Source organism: Oncorhynchus gorbuscha, linkage group LG08, assembly GCF_021184085.1.
Source record: "Oncorhynchus gorbuscha isolate QuinsamMale2020 ecotype Even-year linkage group LG08, OgorEven_v1.0, whole genome shotgun sequence".
In the NCBI taxonomy this organism is placed as follows: domain Eukaryota; kingdom Metazoa; phylum Chordata; class Actinopteri; order Salmoniformes; family Salmonidae; genus Oncorhynchus; species Oncorhynchus gorbuscha.
The window spans coordinates 450,644-457,679 of record NC_060180.1 but is presented as its reverse complement, the minus strand read 5'-3'; positions in this window follow the sequence as shown (position 1 = coordinate 457,679).

Genomic DNA, 7,036 nt, shown 5'->3' with positions numbered 1-7,036 from the left:
TCTCCCTCTGTATTCTAATCTAAATGGATAATTACTGACTCTCTCTCTGTGTTCTAATTTAAATAGATAATTATTGACTCTCTCTGTATTCTAATCTAAATGGATAATTACTGACTCTCTCTCTCTGTGTTCTAATTTAAATAGATCATTATTGACTCTCTCTGTGTTCTAATCTAAATAGATCATTACTGACTCTCTCTCTGTGTTCTAATTTAAATATATCATTATTGACTTGTGCAGCAACGTAAACATGCTATAAAATACCTTTAGTCTTTACATTAGAGGGTATGAATGGAGGGCTTGTATGACCTCCATGCGATTTGCACTAATTTAATTTAACAGTAGCAATGTGATGCATTATATGTTTTCTGTGACAGGGTACAGTATAAAATGCTTTTGTAACATTTGATATACACTGTATTGTTTGCGTAAAAGGTTTTGCTTGTTTTCCTATCCCATGCTTTCAGGAGAATCTTTGCACAAACAAATGATTGTAGTTAGGCAGGCCTAAAGTACTGTAGCAATGTTAACATGAAACATACAACTGTTTTAAAACCAGCTTGTCCATATGAACGAACATAAAGACATAAAGCAATTGGATCTGTTGTGGTTTCGTGTCAGTGGTTTTCAGAGCAGAGTGATGGAGGGTGTGTAACCTTTCAGAGCAGAGTGAGGGAGGGTGTGTAACCTTTCAGAGCAGAGTGGGGAGGGAGGGTGTGTAACCTTTCAGAGCAGAGTGAGGGAGGGTGTGTAACCTTTCAGAGCAGGGTGAGGGAGGGTGTGTAACCTTTCAGAGCAGAGTGAGGGAGGGTGTGTAACCTTTCAGAGCAGAGTGAGGGAGGGTGTGTAACCTTTCAGAGCAGTGGGGAGGGAGGGTGTGTAACCTTTCAGAGCAGAGTGAGGGAGGGAGGGTGTGTAACCTTTCAGAGCAGAGTGAGGGAGGGAGGGTAACCTTTCAGAGCAGAGTGAGGGAGGGGTGTAACCTTTCAGAGCAGAGTGAGGGAGGGTGTGTAACCTTTCAGAGCAGGGTGAGGGAGGGTGTGTAACCTTTCAGAGCAGAGTGAGGGAGGGAGGTGTGTAACCTTTCAGAGCAGAGTGAGGGAGGGAGGGTGTGTAACCTTTCAGAGCAGGGTGAGGGAGGGTGTGTAACCTTTCAGAGCAGCAGTGAGGGAGGTGTGTAACCTTTCAGAGCAGAGTGAGGGAGGGTGTGTAACCTTTCAGAGCAGAGTGAGGGAGGGTGTGTAACCTTTCAGAGCAGAGTGAGGGAGGGTGTGTAACCTTTCAGAGCAGAGTGAGGGAGGGTGTGTAACCTTTCAGAGCAGAGTGAGGGAGGGTGTGTAACCTTTCAGAGCAGAGTGAGGGAGGGTGTGTAACCTTTCAGAGCAGAGTGAGGGAGGGTGTGTAACCTTTCAGAGCAGAGTGAGGGAGGGTGTGTAACCTTTCAGAGCAGAGTGAGGGAGGGTGTGTAACCTTTCAGAGCAGAGTGAGGGAGGGTGTGTAACCTTTCAGAGCAGAGTGAGGGAGGGTGTGTAACCTTTCAGAGCAGAGTGAGGGAGGGTGTGTAACCTTTCAGAGCAGGGTGAGGGAGGGTGTGTAACCTTTCAGAGCAGAGCAGAGTGAGGGAGGGTGTGTAACCTTTCAGAGCAGAGTGAGGGAGGGTGTGTAACCTTTCAGAGCAGAGTGAGGGAGGGTGTGTAACCTTTCAGAGCAGAGGGTGAGGGAGGGTGTGTAACCTTTCAGAGCAGGGTGAGGGAGGGTGTGTAACCTTTCAGAGCAGAGGGTGAGGGAGGGTGTGTAACCTTTCAGAGCAGAGTGAGGGAGGGTGTGTAACCTTTCAGAGCAGAGCAGAGTGAGGGAGGGTGTGTAACCTTTCAGAGCAGAGCAGAGTGAGGGAGGGTGTGTAACCTTTCAGAGCAGAGTGAGGGAGGGTGTGTAACCTTTCAGAGCAGAGTGAGGGAGGGTGTGTAACCTTTCAGAGCAGAGTGAGGGAGGGTGTGTAACCTTTCAGAGCAGAGTGAGGGAGGGTGTGTAACCTTTCAGAGCAGAGTGAGGGAGGGTGTGTAACCTTTCAGTGCAGAGTGAGGGAGGGTGTGTAACCTTTCAGAGCAGAGTGAGGGAGGGTGTGTAACCTTTCAGAGCAGAGCAGGGTGAGGGAGGGTGTGTAACCTTTCAGAGCAGAGCAGGTGAGGGAGGGTGTGTAACCTTTCAGAGCAGAGTGAAGGAGGGTGTGTAACCTTTCAGAGCAGAGTGAGGGAGGGTGTGTAACCTTTCAGAGCAGAGTGAGGGAGGGTGTGTAACCTTTCAGAGCAGGAGTGAGGGAGGGTGTGTAACCTTTCAGAGCAGAGCAGAGTGATGGAGGGTGTGTAACCTTTCAGAGCAGAGCAGGTGAGGGAGGGTGTGTAACCTTTCAGAGCAGAGCAGGGTGAGGGAGGGTGTGTAACCTTTCAGAGCAGAGTGAGGGAGGGTGTGTAACCTTTCAGAGCAGAGTGATGGAGGTAACCTTTCACAGCAGAGTGATGGAGCGTAACCTTTCACAGCAGAGTGATGGAGCGTAAACCTTCAGAGCAGAGTGATGGAGCGTAAACCTTCAGAGCAGAGTGATGGAGCGTAAACCTTCAGAGCAGAGTGATGGAGCGTAAACCTTTCATGGAGTAAACCTTCAGAGCAGAGTGATGGAGCGGAGCAGAGTGTGTAAACCTTCAGAGCAGAGCAGGGTGAGGGAGGGTGTGTAACCTTTCAGAGCAGAGTGAGGGAGGGTGTGTAACCTTTCAGAGCAGAGCAGGGTGAGGGAGGGTGTATAACCTTTCAGAGCAGGGTGAGGGAGGGTGTGTAACCTTTCAGAGCAGAGCAGAGTGATGGAGGGTGTGTAACCTTTCAGAGCAGAGTGATGGAGTGTAAACCTTCACAGCAGAGTGATGGAGCATTTAAACCTTCAGAGCAGAGTGATGGAGTTAAACCTTCAGAGCAGAGTGATGGAGCGTAAATTTTCAGATCATATGAACCATACCCCAGCTGTTACACAACACATTATAATCCTGGGATGACATGACACCTGTTTCTGTCTGTCTGGTGTGTGTGCGCATGTATGTGTGTGTCAGACCAGAGCATCTACGTAACATGACTCCTTACAGGGGGAACTGGATCCTCCAGCCCTCCAGAGTAGAGGCTCGTTGGCACGCAGCCATGTTCTTAACCTTTTCACACACACACACACACACAGACAGACATTTAACGCACACACACAGACACACACACAGACAGACACAAGTACACACACACACACAGACACACACACTGCACACACACAGTCACACACACACACACACACAGACAGACACACACACAGACAGACACACACACACACACACAGACACACATACAGTCGCACCCACACATACAGTACACACAGTCACAAGAACACATATAGTCACAAGACACAACACACACAGCACACACAGCACAACACAGACAGACAGACAGACAGACAGACAGACAGACAGACACAGACAGACAGACAGACAGACAGACAGACAGACAGACAGACAGACAGACAGACAGACAGACAGACAGACAGACAGACAGACAGACAGACAGACAGACACACAGACAGACAGACAGACAGACAGACACACACACACACACACACACAGATGAGTTAACTATGTACCAATGGAGATGTCACAAACAACAGAGAGACATGTAAGAGACCGACTTGATTTGTGCAGAGTCATATTGGATCTACAGTTGAAGTGGGAAGTTTACATACACCTCAGCCAAATACATTTACACTCAGTTTTTACAATTCCTGACATTTAATCCCAGTAAAGATTCCCTGTCTAAGGTCAGTTAGGATCACCACTTTATTTTAAGAATGTGAAAAGTCAGAATAATAGGAGAGAAAATTATTTATTTCAGCTTTTATTTCTTTCATCACATTCCCAGTGGGTCAGAAGTTAACATAAACTCAATTAGTATTTGGTAGCATTGCCTTTAAATTGTTTAACTTGGGTCAAATGTTTTGGGTAGCTTCCCACAATAAGATGGGGGATTTTCGGCCCATTCATCCTGACAGAGCTGGTGTAACTGAGTCAGGTTTGTAGGCCTCCTACTTTTCAGTTCTGCCCACAAATTGTCTATAGGCTTGAGGTCAGGGCTTTGTGATGGCCACTCCAATACCTTGACTTTGTTGTCCATAGGCCATTTTTCCACAACTTTGGAAGTATGCTTGTTTGTCCATTTGGAAGACCCATTTGCGAAAACCAAGCTTTAACTTCCTGACTGATGTCTTGAGATGTTGCTTCAATATATCCATGTAATTTTCCTCCCTCATGTAGCCATCTATTTTGTGAAGTGCACCAGTCCCTACTGCAGCAAAGCACCCCACAACATGATGCTGCCACCCCGTGCTTCACGGTTGGGATGGTGTTCTTCAGCTTGCAAGCCTCCCCTTTTTCCTCCATACACAACGATGGGCATTATGGCCAAACAGTTCTATTTTTGTTTCATCAGAACAGAGGACATTTCAAATCAGAGGGCAAAAAAAGTGAAAACGATCTTTGTCCCCATGGGAGCAGTTGCAAACTGTAGTCTGGCTTTTTTATGGCTGTTTTGGAGCAGTGGCTTCTTCCTTGCTGAGCGAAAGAACCTTTCAGGTTATGTCATATAGGACTCATTTTACTGTGGATATAGATACTTGTGTATCTGTTCCCTCCAGCATCTTCACAAGGTCCTTTGCTGTTGTTCTGGGATTGATTTGCACTTTTCGCACCAAAGTAAGTTCATCTCTAGGAGACAGAATGCGTCTCCTTCCAGAGCGGTATGACGGCTGCGTGGTCCCATGGTGTTTATACTTGTGTACTATTGTTTGTACAGGTGAACGTGGAACCTTCAGGCATTTGGACATTTCTCCAAAGGATGAACTAAACAATGCATTTTCTGAGGTCTTGGCTGATTTCTGTTGATTGTCCCATGATGTCACACAAAGAGGCACTGAGTTTGAAGGCAGGCCTTGAAATACATCCTGAGGTACACTTCCAATTGACGCAAATTATGTCAATTAGCCTATCAGAATCTTCTAAAGCCATGACATAATTTTCTGAATTTTCCAAGCTGTTTAAAGGCACAGTCGACTTAGTGTATGTAAACTTCTGACCCACTGGAATTTTGATACAGTGAATTATAAGTGAAATAATCTGTCTGTAAACAAATGTTGTAAAAAGTACTTGTGTCATGCACAAAGTAGATGTCCTAACCGACTTGCCAAAACTATCGTTTGTTTACAAGAAATGTGTGGAGTGGTTGAAAAACAACTATTAATGACTCCAACCTAGGTTTTCCTGTAAACTAGTTTTAATGACTCCAACCTAGGTGTATGTAAACTAGTTGTAATGACTCCAACCTAGGTGTATGTAAACTAGTTTTAATGACTCCAACCTAGGTGTATGTAAACTAGTTTTAATGACTCCAACCTAGGTGTATGTAAACTAGTTTTAATGACTCCAACCTAGGTGTATGTAAACTAGTTTTAATTCAACCTAGGTGTATGTAAACTAGTTTTAATTTTCCAACCTAGGTTTTAAGCTAGTTTTAATGACTCCAACTTAGTGTATGTAAACTAGTTTTAATGACCCAACCTAGGTGTACAAACTAGTTTTAATGAAATAATCTGTATGTAAACAAAGTTTTAATGAAGTCAACTAGGTGTATGTAAACTAGTTTTAATGACTCCAACTAGGTTATGTAAACTAGTTTTTTAACTGTATGTAAAGAAAGTTTTAATGAGTCCAACCTAGGTGTATGAAAAACAACTAGTTTTAATGACTCCAACCTAGGTGTATGTAAACTAGTTTTAATGACTCCAACCTAGGTGTATGTAAACTAGTTTTAATGACTCCAACCTAGGTGTATGTAAACTAGTTTTAATGACTCCAACCTAGGTGTATGTAAACTAGTTTTAATGACTCCAACCTAGGTGTATGTAAACTAGTTTTAATGACTCCAACCTAGGTGTATGTAAACTAGTTTTAATGACTCCAACCTAGGTGTATGTAAACTTCAGACGTCAACTGTATATAAGACATGTTATGACTTTTATTTCTTCTTATTGTTTTTTTAACCTTTATTTAACCAGGCAAGTCAGTTAAGAACAAATTCTTATTTTCAATGACGGTCTAGGAACAGTGGGTTAACTGCCTGTTCAGGGGCAGAACGACAGATTTGTACCTTGTCAGCTCGGGGGTTTGAACGTGCAACCTTCCGGTTACTAGTCCAACGCTCTAACCACTAGGCTACCCTGCTGTCATTACAAATAACAAAAATAAACCAAATACACTTTTCCCCCTCAACCTTTATTCAGGACATGCTTACATTAGCTTTCGGGACACAGATCCTATTTCCATTGGACACAGAAACAGTAGAAAAAGACTAAAAATTGACCACTTCATTTGACCTTTTTTACATGACCACTTAACGAATGCACACAACCTTTCCAAAGACCGACCGAGTAAAAGTACAAACGCCGAAGTCTACAAAAAGTGAGAAAGGAAATTGTAGAAAATTAAATAAAATCATTACAAATAAGAGTCGGGTTTTTTTTTAAAGCGAGAGACTTTTAAAACCACTGTTTTATTGTTCACAGCTCCACGTATCCCTGTGTATCCTTGGCAACAACGTGGCTGTTCAATAGCCTGGAATCCTGACTGCTATGCTCTGTTTCACCAAGTCAGTGGAGCATTCAGTATGGCTGAACCAGGCTAGGGTTTCAAAGCACCAGGATGTTTGGTCTTTATATACAAAACATATAAAAGTCACACGATGACAGTGGAACATGGCTGTGCTATAAAGACAACAACACAGATCCAGTATACAGATGCTATGGGCTTCCCTGCACCTCCTATATAGACATGAAGGATTGGAGAAGTTCTTATTCTGACTGACTGACTGAATAGAAGGATTGGAGAAGTTCTTATTCTGACTGAATAGAAGGATTGGAGAAGTTCTTATTCTGACTGAATAGAAGGATTGGAGAAGTTCTTAT